Source organism: Littorina saxatilis, linkage group LG11 (genome assembly GCF_037325665.1).
Source record: "Littorina saxatilis isolate snail1 linkage group LG11, US_GU_Lsax_2.0, whole genome shotgun sequence".
NCBI classification, from domain to species: Eukaryota; Metazoa; Mollusca; class Gastropoda; order Littorinimorpha; family Littorinidae; genus Littorina; species Littorina saxatilis.
This window is the reverse complement of record NC_090255.1, coordinates 3,956,910-3,969,868: the sequence shown is the minus strand read 5'-3', so window position 1 is coordinate 3,969,868 and position 12,959 is coordinate 3,956,910.

Genomic DNA, 12,959 nt, shown 5'->3' with positions numbered 1-12,959 from the left:
GTCCAGAAATGACCCCTCCTTCTTTCTGTGTGACCTGTGTAAATGAGAAGTGAGAATAGCCAAGTGTTACTACAGTGGTGAGGCTCTACATAGGATGCACAAATACTCTGTAGGCGGAGAAGCAAAACTGGCATAGCAGAAATACTTGAAATTAAAATTTGCATTTGTAATAAATGGTCTTCACTTATTCCGTCGCCGAAGTTAATGAGTCTTACACATATTTTTCTTCATCCTCACCTGTGCCATGTAAATGACAGCTGATCCATTCTTCTTTGGCACCTTCACCTTAATGAAATCCCCTGGCTTGAGTTGAGCTTGTCCTTGGTTAAGGTAAACTGAGTTCAGTACTGAATCATGTGCCTATGGTTGTTTGGCAAGTAACTTCACTGGTTACAAATTAACAAGAAGAGCAAACGCTCGATCGAGTCACTTTCGCAGTTCTGAATATTATATGAGGCATCAGATGGACAGGAAGAAATTGCTATTCACAACACAATGAGTCACGTTCACATAAAATTTGAGCCCGGTCACTTTTATAGTTTCCGAGAAAAGCCCAACGTTAAGTTGTGTGTTGCCGAACAGAAAAGGCTAGTTATCTCCCTTGTTTTTCTGATAACGTTCGTAAAAGGCTACAGATGTAAATACTTTGATGTAAAGAATAATCCTACAAAGTTTCAATCACATCCGATGAACTTTGTCAAAGATATAAAATGTCTAATTTTTCCTTTGACGCTGACCTGTGACCTTGAAAAAGGTCAAAGGTCAACAAAACCATTGTTAAAGTGTAGAGGTCATTGGAGGTCACGACTAAACAAAATATGAGCCCGATCGCTTTGATAGTTTCCGAGAAAAGTCCAACGTTAAGGTGGTGTCTACGGACGGCCGGCCGGCCGGCCGGCCGGCCGGCCGGCCGGACAGACTAACACTGACCGATTACATAGAGTCACTTTTTCTCAAGTGACTAAAAAATGCACAGAACAATCACTAGAAATACATACAACAAATGGTTTGTATTGCATTCTACTTTCCAACTAAAATCTCTGTAACATTTTGTAACTGGATAAAAGGGTATTGTTTATAGTTGGGGAAGTTGTAACTGAAGCATACCAGTAAATTACGTAGGGGGGGGGGGGGGGGTAACCGTGTGTGTGTATGGGGGGGGGGGGGGTTAAACGTGTGTGTGTGTGTGTGCGTGCCGGTGTTTGTCAGTGTGTGTGTTGGTGTGTGTTGGTGTGGATGTGTGCGTTCAGGGTATACTGTGAGGAATTGTCACACACACACGTACACACACGCACACACACACACATACTCACACACACACACGCACACACACACACACGCGCGCGCGCGCGCACGCACTCACACACACACACACGCACACACCGTAGTAAATTGACGGGTCTTTTCAGTTTAATCCGCAAGTTGTACTTAGCACTTGAAGACGGCTCTGCTGTGTTTTCTGAAAGAGTGTAATGAGCTCATATCAGTTTCACGGTAAAAAATATAAATAAAACAAAATCAACAACACAAAATATACATACCCTTCTCCCCTCCCCAGCGGGAAAAAAACACACACCAAATCATTGTCCAGTAGAATAAGGTAATTGGTTTCTTTCTCTTTTCTTTCTGGTCATTGTACATGTTCCCATAGCTGAAAACTCCAGTACTACAGCCTTGTGTATTCCAGATTTAAGATTGTTCGATTTTAGTCTTAGACGTTTCAACAAGCAGATTTTACCAAATCTATATTAAAAATGGGGGCAGCCTGGGTACTGTAACATACTGAGTGTGTGTGTGTGTGTGTGTGTGTGTGTGTGTGTGTGTGTGTGTGTAATAATTTTCTTTTATTACAAAGAACAATCACAAAAGGAACGCCTAGCAATTAAACTCTTCTCTATCTCCCCTTCCTCTACCCCTCGACCCCACCCCCCAACACACACACACACACACACACACTCTTACACAGACACACACACACACAGACACACACACACATGCCGCGTACATGACACTGAGCATCAGATTGTGGTCACAACAGCGAACAGTGCACTGTGTTTTTCTGGCTCTGTACCACGCTCGCCTTTCACGCAGTACCACCTCTCTCACCACTCCCACCACCACCACCCTGCGCCACCCCCTTCCCTCCTCCTTGGAACTGCGGCAGGCTCCCGTCCGTGGAGGCAAGGAAGATAGAGAGTGGTACCGCGAAAAAAAAAATCGACACTGGACAGTACTGTCGCCAGCAGCGTTGGTTACCTGCAGCCGTTGTGTCGTGTAGTGTAACGCGCTCCGTGTCAGTCAGCAGATACATAACTTTAACATCTTAAATGGGTAAATCTGTCAGCTACACGAAATACTTTGAGTTTTCTGTTTAATCCTTCTATTAACTTTGCTCTCCATTCGAATCGCTCGATAGCAGGCATCTTTGCAAGCCGGAGCGCGTTACTGACACCAACTTTGGTGTTGGGTAACCCATTCGTAGGAAATGATGGTCGAGATGAATTAAATCACGGAGAATACTCAAAATTCTGGGCATTTTCAACTGAATCCATTTCACTATAGGCCTACCATCACGCTACCCAAAGGTTAATAGAGTGGAAAACTACTCTGAGCGTGGGAGTTACCGACACGTCTGATCTACGTTACACCAGTGAAATGTAACTAACTCTAATAGACCACATATTGAATAAGTATTTACAGTTCCCTGAAATACATGTGACTTCGAAGACATTATATCGCTCATTACAGTGCCTTCGCGCAAATGTAAAACTTGAAAGCGAGTGATAATCCACGACAGCAAGGTCTCGTTCCGGAGTGCGTTACAGTTCACCGCATGCTTCAATCAAACATCCGTGGTATGGTGTATGTAACCAACTTCATTATGCATAATAAAACACATTTAATGCAACCTTCATCCAAATACTGGCACAAGGGAAAGCAGGAGAAATAAACAACAACAGGAAAACCTGTGAGCAGAGGTTCTATAAATTCGTCATTATTCTTGGTCGAGCGAGTTAGCCTACACGAAGAACGTAATTTCGAAATCGCGTTGGAAACCAACTCCGTCGATTAAGGAATTTTTACCATTAAAAGAGTGAATGGAAAGAAAGATGTGGTGTTACTGATTTTGTTTATCGTCAGGAAAAGCGAGGGAACGGGGGGAGGGGTGTTTTTTTCAACTGCTTCGAGATGTAAGTTACTTACACCAAGATATTGACACACCTTCGTCTTTGAAACCAACGCCTTGCAAAACCATTTTCGTGGTTTGAACTTAACGAAACAAAGAATAATAACCAATACCGATTTCCTGTTTTTTACAGACTAAAAAAATGAAAGAGACAGAAATCATGTATTAATACCTCTTAGTTTGTACTCCTCAGTAAGTTACATACACGACGAAAACAACCACCGTTGTGTTCCGTAACTACCGCTGTCTGCCACAGTGTTTTTTCGTGTAAGGTCAAGATAAAGGCGAGTGCGTTTAATACTATTGAATAACGAAGAAAAATAAGACAATTACTTTAACATAGCGACAATCGAGCGAAAAGTTTTCTGACGACAGTAAGAGCGCGTTTCCCTACACTGAGACGACTGTACTGGATGTGGTGTTGGTAACTCACGCCTACAAGTTCAGCACGTTCATGTGTAAAAAGAACAAAATGCGTGTCTAACGTTTCAGTTTGCATTCTGTCTTTCCAAACTGTAAGCTAAATTAAATAAGTGAAAGAAACAAATACAATCACATCAAGTGCAGGTGGGCGTTACGCTACACGGTATTCGTTTGGTGTTTGTAACGAGCTCCGGGTTCGGAAATACACTTCTTCCGTTATTATTTATTTTTCATAACTAAACTCGTGTTTTCCGAGTTTGAATCACTTTCTGGATTAAACAAAATTAAAATCATTATTATTCGTACAGGTAACAAAGAAAACGACGAAAACCCCTTGAAATGAACATCGGCAAATTTTGCCGGACTTCAGAACACGAACCAGTCATCAAATTGTGAAAACAAATCACCGACATCAACCCATAATGTTTTTAGAACAATAATATTATATTTTAATACAAGAATAACCACACAAAAAGTGAAAGAAAGCAAAAAAACAGTGATTTTTTAGTAACTGGAGGGCGTTACATGATGCCCAAAATGGTATCAACTTACCTTCCGCATTTTCGGCGCTGGGTGCCGGGTCACACAACGTGGACAGCAAATGAACCAGAAGATAAGTGGATATTAACATGTTCCAAACTTTTCGCGGGAAAAAAATAGGCAAAACAAAGCGATGAAGTATAACCGAAGTACGAAGTCTCGAAAATCGACGACACGAAAAAATAAAATAAGACCGAGGAGAACACATCTTCATAGTAATTTCCGTACGATATCATCATGAATGTCTCTTTTTTATTTGTTTGTGTTGTCCCTTAAATTTATCGTATAGTTTTCTTTCTGCCATCGTACATCAACGCCAGACAATGCCGGGAAAGTGCCTACGTGATTTCTGACACGAAAATCTAACGCCCGCCGTGACCCGAGAATATGTTGCAAAAAATAATACTACAGGCTACAGATGTGGTTTCAAGTGCTTGTACTGTGAGCTGAATCTTTTGTGCGCGTGTTTCAGTTTCATCTACTTGATTTTGTCTGTTAGTGTGCCACCCAGTTTCTTCGAAGTATACCTACCCAAGTAAGTGTCACAAAATGGCGGGCAAAATACTCCTGATTTTTGGGCAAATTCTGCTTCTCATAGCTACATTCTTCCCACCAAACCATTTTAAATACCATCAGCTCTTTCTTTATTCATTACTGTACACGTTCCATGCACACAACAAGGAAAACAACCTCACAGTCAGACAGAAAATACGTTTGAAGTGGCTGACTAGGCATTCGACGCCATTTCAGATTCTCCCCCAGATAGAACTTGAGGCACGACACGGCGTTATTGTACCTTAACGCCATGGATTCCAAAAGCCAGTCATCCTTAAATGGATCCAATTTAACTTGGATACTGTTCACCTGTTTGACCAAACAGACAGGGCGGGGAGATGGGGGGGGGGGGGGGTATAAGTCTTTTTGCCGAAAAAAATAGAGAGAGAAAGAAAAAGGGGGAGCGAGAGGGTGGGTGACAGAGAGAGAGAACGAGAGAGAGAGAGAGAGACAGAGAGAGAGACAGAGCGAGAGAGAGAGAGACAGAGAGAGAGAGAGACAGACAGAGAGAGAGAGAGACAGAGCGAGAGAGAGAGAGAGAGTGAGAGAGAGAGAGAGAGAGAGAGAGAGAGAGAGAGAGAGAGAGAGAGAGAGAGAGAGAGAGAGAGAGAGAGAGAGAGAGAGAGAGAACGATTGCCCTAGCCTAGCAGACGACATAAATCCCGCTCAGCAAACTAACATGATAGCGGGGGTTCTACTTGCAACGAAAACACATAAACCTTTCAAACACTTGTTACATTTTATGTTATGCCCCAAAAGGCAAGTTAAGAATAAAATAAGGGTTTTTAGAAACATGGCCATCACAAAAATGCGATTGTTTTTAAGAAATAAGGCTTTAAACCTGGCGCCTTCATGCAGACGAAATTGGAACAAATGCTAGTCCGCAGCACAGGAATAAAATACAAAACTTCACCGAAAAAAATATTACGAGTTATTGAAATAAACATAATAATATATTCTGACTTGTTATGTTGATATAATTGTTATTTGGAGCTCAAAATGTTTTTAAAAGCGTTTTGAAAATACAGAAGAACGGATGGGCAGAATGAAAAAAATGGCGGACATCGCACATGCATTCTTTGTTTTGGCAGCTGAAAAGTCTCTCTGGTGAGTACATTTGACATGTTTGGACAATTACAGTAACTCTGCCGTGTGTTGACAAAACCGAGTAAGTCCACTGAAGCTACTTCCGAGAAAAACGACTTTTAGTGTTTGATAAAATGTCTCAAAAGTGATGAGTATCTAGATCCACCCACTAGGATAATAAGATAAATAGCATTAATTTACGTTTAGATCTAAAACTCGATTTTCATAATAATCTGATGGATGGTTTTGATTTTGTTGGGCATTTTGTGGACTTACTTATTGGTTTTACCACCTTTTTCGCCCAATATTAGATCTAACAAAAAATGGGTAGATCTAAGCAAGCGGACTTACTTGGTTTTACCAAAATATTTGGAAGAAGAATTGTTGTCAAGAGAAATGACAAAACAGTGAAAATGCACATGAGAGAGAGAGAGAGAGAGAGAGAGAGAGAGAGAGAGAGAGAGAGAGAGAGAGAGAGAGAGAGAGGGGAAGAGACTGGGGGGGGGGGGGGGGGGGGGGAGAGAAGGCATGGGGGCGGGAGAGAGAGCACCCCCCGCGGGTTAGGGGGAAGAATTTACCCGATGCTCCCCAGCGTGTAGTAAGAGGCGACTAACGGATTCTGATTCTCTTTTTACCCTTGTTAAGTGTTTTTAGTGTTTTGTGTATAGAATATAGTCAATTTTTGTAAAGATTTTAGTCAAGCAGTATGTAAGAAATGTTAAGTCCTTTGTACTGGAAACTTGCATTCTCCCAGTAAGGTAATACATTGTACTACGTTGCAAGCCCCTGGAGCAAATTTTTGATTAGTGCTTTTGTGAACAAGAAACAATTGACAAGTGGCTCTATCCCATCTCCCCCCTTTCCCCGTCGCGATATAACCTTCGTGGTTGAAAACGACGTTAAACACCAAATAAAGAAAAGACAGAAAGGGAGAGAGAGCGGGATGGAGGGAGAGAGAGAAATAAAGGGAGGGAGGGAGATAGAGAGATGGAAGGAGGGGTGGAGAGAGGGAGACAGAGAGAGAAGGTGATAGGGAGGGAGGGAGAGAGAGAGAGAGATATGGAGAGAGAGATAAATGGGGAGGAAGAGAGAGAGATAGGAATGGAGGGGGAAGAAGGATGGATTTAGGGATACACGGCCTCAAACCCGTGGGTGGTTTTGAAAAAAAACCTGGGTGGGTTGTCAGCCACCCAGTTTTTTCAAGTGCCAATAAGTGCCATAGGGTTAGGTTAGGGTTAGTTACTGTTCCGGCTTTTTAAAAATTGTTTCTAATTACCATAAAATAAACACCTCAATTTTAGTCTTCTCAAAGAACAAACCACCCAATTGTGTGTCCGTCTGCCTGTGTGTGTGTGTGTGTGTGTGTGTGTGTGTGTGTGTGTGTGTGTGTGTGTGTGTGTTTCAACGGTGGGGGAGTACATCGGACATTTTGGGGTATTAAGGTCCCATTAGGGTATTATGAGCCCGTACTCATATTACACCACCAAGGTACCCCTATCTACCCCAGTGTGTGTTTTTTTTTCTTTTGCAGTTTAGCAGTTGCTGCTCACTCTGAAGACCCTGTGTTGTGATCAATACCTATCAGGGCTTCCTCAGTAGGCTACATGACTGTGGTTCTGCTAGTGTGGTTCAGGCTCTCCATATCACTTAATTCTTGATGTGACACCTTCATTGTGATTGTGAGTTGTTAAAAAAAAAACCATTTCATGCTTTTTCTCTGTCTTATCATCCATGAAGAAAAAGTGGCTACTATCTGGAGGTGTGTGGGGGGGGGGGGGGGAGTATAGGAGTAATGTGGTGACAATTATGATGTCAAATATAAAATAAAATAAAATAATAATGAATAGCATTTATAAAGCGCACATCTTATCAGTTGAAAAACTCAATGCACTAACTCACGGATTCACCAAAAGCAAGAACAATCAAAGCAAACACTACCATTTAGACCATTAACACAGAAAATTAACAATATAAAACGAAATATGACAATTATTACCGCCCCCACCCCCACATACAGCCCCCCCCCACACACACACATACACTCACCATCATCATACAAAAAAGCCACTCTATACAAACAAAGATAGGTGATAGAGAACAGCAAAACTGTCCAAGCAGACAGTTTCATTTTTTCAATGATAGAACTTGCGAAACAAGTAGCTCTTTAGCTGAGTTTTAAACCCAGCCAAGGTAGGCTGATCTCTGAGATATAAATATACATATACCATGATATATATATATATACCATGTGATCAATGTGTGTGTGTGTGTTTGTGTGTGTGTGTGTATGTGTGTGTGTGTGTGTGTGGTGTTTTAACACATGCTATCTAATTTCTGTCGACAGGACCATTCAATATGCCGAAGAAAAAGAAGCGAGGGAGGGAAGATGAAGAAACCGACATAGATATGAGACACTGGCTGAAAACTTGGGGCACTTTCATGCTAGGGGAGCACTTCCATCTGATATTTCATCAAGGCTTCCCAACGGCCCTAACTTGGCAAACATCTTTTGGCAGAACAAGGCGGTAATCCACAGCAGCTGCAGGTTGAAATACAGCTCCTCGCGCCTTAAACGAGTGAGGGAATTGCCCCAGTGCTCGAAAGATTACGAAGCTGCAGACATGGATTCAACACAGACAGAATTTGAGCGACCACGGAAATCAGTGCGTCAAACAAGCTCCTGTCCAAAATTTGGATACTGATGTTGTTGTGCTCGCCATTGCTGCTGCTGCCCGTCGCCCTGGGCTTGAAGTGTGGATCGCTGTGGGAGTCGGCCAGAATTACCAATACATCTCTGCACATGACATCGCCAGCATGTTGGGACCAGAAAAAGCCAGCTGTCTGCCACTGTTCCACAGCTTCAGCGGCTGTGATACGGTCTCGTCGTCCAGCAGCATTGGGAAGAAAACAGCATGGGATGTGTGGTATCTGTTTCCTGACATCAGTGAGGCCTTCCAGTCTCTGTCAGAAGCACCCACAGAGATCTCCGCATATGACAGAGCCTTGCTGGAGAGATATGTTGTACTTTTGTATGACAGAACAAGCAACTTTCCGGATGTCAACTCTGCGAGGGGACGGCCTGTTTGCAAAGGTTGGCCGCCAGATCGACAACATTCCTCCAACTAGCGAAGCCCTTTTGCAGCATGCAAGGAGAGCTGTTTATCAAGGAAGACATATCTGGGGTCAGGCTGAAGTCGCCACGCCTAGTCTTCCAAACCCTGGCGACTGGGGTTGGCAATTTGTCAATGGTGCTTGGCAACCATTCTTGGCTGCCCTGGACGAGGCTTCGAAGACATGCCGTGAACTGTGGAAGTGTGGCTGCAAAAAGGGATGCAAGAGCATGCGGTGCCGGTGTCGTAAGGCTGTGTTGAAATGCACAGCACTTTGCAAGTGCACGTGTGTCCCTGCTTGCTGAATGGATCTTGACTGGTTTTGGAAATGGACAGCACCTGTGTTCTGAACTATAATTATATCAGGTGCATACCTGTTTGACCTTGAACTTTAATGCACAATAATGTGAAGATATATATACATAGCAGGCCTGCTGATAATATAATACAGGTAATATGTTCACCAAATCCTGTATTCCCACTTCATGTTGGTGCTGAGAAAATAGCATTCCTAGAATTACCTGCCGGCACCCCTCGTTTGACCTTGAAATTTGACCTTAAATATACAATGACATAAGTGAATTAACTATGGGTGTGAAAGCATTACCTTATGATACTATCTATCACTTTTTATGATCCAAGTGCATATGGTTACTGAGAAATTAGCATTTTACAGTCACTTACCCAAACGTGACACTGACTTTCTATTTGACCTTGATCTTTGACCTTGGATATATAACAACATGTGTACATATACTTCGATGTTACAACACTACTTCATGAGAGTGCGTGTGCAAATTTTGATGTTTGTAGTGCATATGGTTCCTGAGATATTAGCATTTCTAGGGTCAAATGGCGGTCATTTTGAATTGTTCTAAAAATAGATACTGAAAGTGAGAAATTGCGATGGCCATGTTTCTAAATTTCTTTAGGATCACTTACTCTATCACTCTGCCAAGTTTTATAAATGTAACACAAATTTGAAAGATTCTGACAAATAGAAACATCATCTCTAACAGAGATGTTCCACTGTAGTACTAACTAGACCGAGCGGAAGAATAATCACTCACGATGGTCTTGCGATTGTTTTAGGTGTCGAGTTGTTAAACCACTTATGTAGATAGAACTTGAGGCACGACACGGCGTTATTGTACCTTAACGCCATGGATTCCAAAAGCCAGTCATCCTTAAATGGATCCAATTTAACTTGGATACTGTTCACCTGTTTGACCAAACAGACAGGGCGGGGAGATGGGGGGGGGGGGGGGGGGTATAAGTCTTTTTGCCGAAAAAAATAGAGAGAGAAAGAAAAAGGGGGAGCGAGAGGGTGGGTGACAGAGAGAGAGAACGAGAGAGAGAGAGAGAGACAGAGAGAGAGACAGAGCGAGAGAGAGAGAGACAGAGAGAGAGAGAGACAGACAGAGAGAGAGAGAGACAGAGCGAGAGAGAGAGAGAGAGTGAGAGAGAGAGAGAGAGAGAGAGAGAGAGAGAGAGAGAGAGAGAGAGAGAGAGAGAGAGAGAGAGAGAGAGAGAGAGAGAGAACGATTGCCCTAGCCTAGCAGACGACATAAATCCCGCTCAGCAAACTAACATGATGGGCAAATGGGGATATAATACGTGTAGGGTTCAGAGCATTCTTACCGTTCATATTTAGTACCAGACTCCCCGATGAGTGAAGATACCACACGAGAAACATGCCACATTTATTTTGAAAATGCGCTAACCGTCGACCTTGGGGGTCAGCCAATTCAACGGGAGTCACTCTGCACAGTCAATCCGTCGAAGCTCGACTAGAGGTTTCGAATCGCAAATAACTAAGAACACAGTCCTTTCTCCGAGTTCAAATTAATGAGGTCTCTCTGAAAGATCATCACTGTTTAGCTTAATGCTACACTGTAATTTACCAACATAAATTAAAACAAGAGTTTGCGTGTGATGAAAGCACGACACACTTGAGCCCACACAAAAGTAGATCTTGTACGAGCAGACCACACAGTTATGCCTATTCAAATGCGCGTAGCAAAATGTGCGTGCTGTATCTTCTTTTTTTCTCTGGCGGTACCGACAATATCGTTAATGGAACAATCCCAGTGCACTAAGGGATTTATAGAGCAATCAATCAATCATCAATCAATGCCCGTCACTCCTGTCAGGGTATGGGCCGCCAACAACAGCTCTCCAGAGTCCTCTGTCCTGGGCCATCTTTTCTATCTGACTCCAGGTGTAGCCCATCTTTCAGTGCGCTAACTTTTCCACAGGGCGTATTCTTTCGCCCTTTGCTTAAAGGCATACTAACGCACTCCCGTGTTTACAAAGTGTAGTTTGCCCACAATCGATGTCAAACGCACCATAAGACCATATAATGACGATATGTCACCATGCGCGGACCATAATACATGCATTACAGCTTGTTCTAGCCTCTGAAAAAGTGAGGATGTCAACAAAGCCGCGGAGTTCTCTCCCTTGCATCAACGTTACATGTGTTGCCAAATCTATAAATAGGACGATCCAGATCAAAATGAAAATTCAAATATCTCAACATTTAAGGGGTCCTAGACCACAATATTTTGCAGGGAACTTAATTTAGCATGTCTCCAGCTGTTGGTAAAGCAATTAGCGTGTATAGTCATCGAGTACATATGGCTTTAAGCGAGAGTGTACTCTCATCCTCAGAATTAATTAATGACATGTAGCTTATATTCTCCACAATACCAATGATTAAGACCATAAATCTCCTGCTTCTCAATTAAAGCAGAAGATGGTTTTTTTTTTTCTGACAGATTGCATGTGCCTGTGCCACAGTTGCCACTGATCTACAAATAGAACCCGCTGTGTCTAATTTTTCAGTTTCGACTTGCTAAGATTCCTCTCATAATTATGCCATGTTAGTGGCATGTAGTTTATTGTCCACATTATCAAATGAGTTAGTATACAATTCCCAGCAGCTAAAAGAAAACACAAGTGTTATTCCGATAACGTAGCAGCAGAGACGGTAGCAGCTAGATCAGCACGTAGCAGACTACACTGAAATACGACTGCATCTGTTCAGTAAATGAATGTTTTCCGAATTATTATTTCAAGGCAAGAACAATCGGAATCGAAAACGTGTAGGGTTTAGAACGTTCTTACCATATATAAGACTTATTACCAGCCTGCCTCATGCGTGCAGACTCAGTGCAACGTGACGAGCAAAGTTGTTTTTGAAAGGCAATAAATTAAATCACCAAAAGAATAGATGCTTTCACCAAAAGAATTGCTTAGTTAGCAAAAGATATTCCAACAAAAAATCGGATGTTTCCACCCACAAAATAGATGCTTCTAGCAAAAAACCGATTGATTCTACCAAAAAAAGAAATGAGACTTCTCAACACAAAAACGAATTATTTCAACAACAAAATAGCTACTGTCAGCAAAATATATAAAGTTTTGTGTACTTTTCAGAGACAAAATAGTGTCACTCCATATCATAATCATAATTGTACGTCCAAAGAAAGTTAAATGAAAATGATAAAATCTGTGTACAGAGCAGTCAAGATCAGTGTGTTCACTGCCTGATAAGCGCTGGTCTCGACACAGCTTTGGGCGCCCGCGCTTTCGCTTCTGGCCGAACTTGATGGGATGGTCTTGGCCGGCCTGGGCAGGGGGGTTGGTCACCTCCAGACGAATCTCCATGCCCATGGAATGATGACACACGTAGCACTTGAGAAACTCCGGACAGTTGCAGAAAAACTGATTGTTTTCGTCGATCGTAATCTTCCACACCGACCTCCGACACGTGGCATACTCCTCGAAGTCAGCCCAGGACGTCTTGTAGCTGGTGGCTCACTGTCAGACTCCGACGTATCATTATCAAATCTCACTGGATCGATCCTCTCAAAATACATCTCTCCACCTTCAAACTCCATTTTCAACTGACAGAATCTGTGTCCTTGCTTGATCACAAATCACCTCTGCGAAATCAGCGAGTCAAAACAATGACCACCACTCACACTGTGTTTCACTGTGTTGGAGAATGACTATCCATTTCTTTTCTTGAAACTATATTTTCTTTTGCCTGA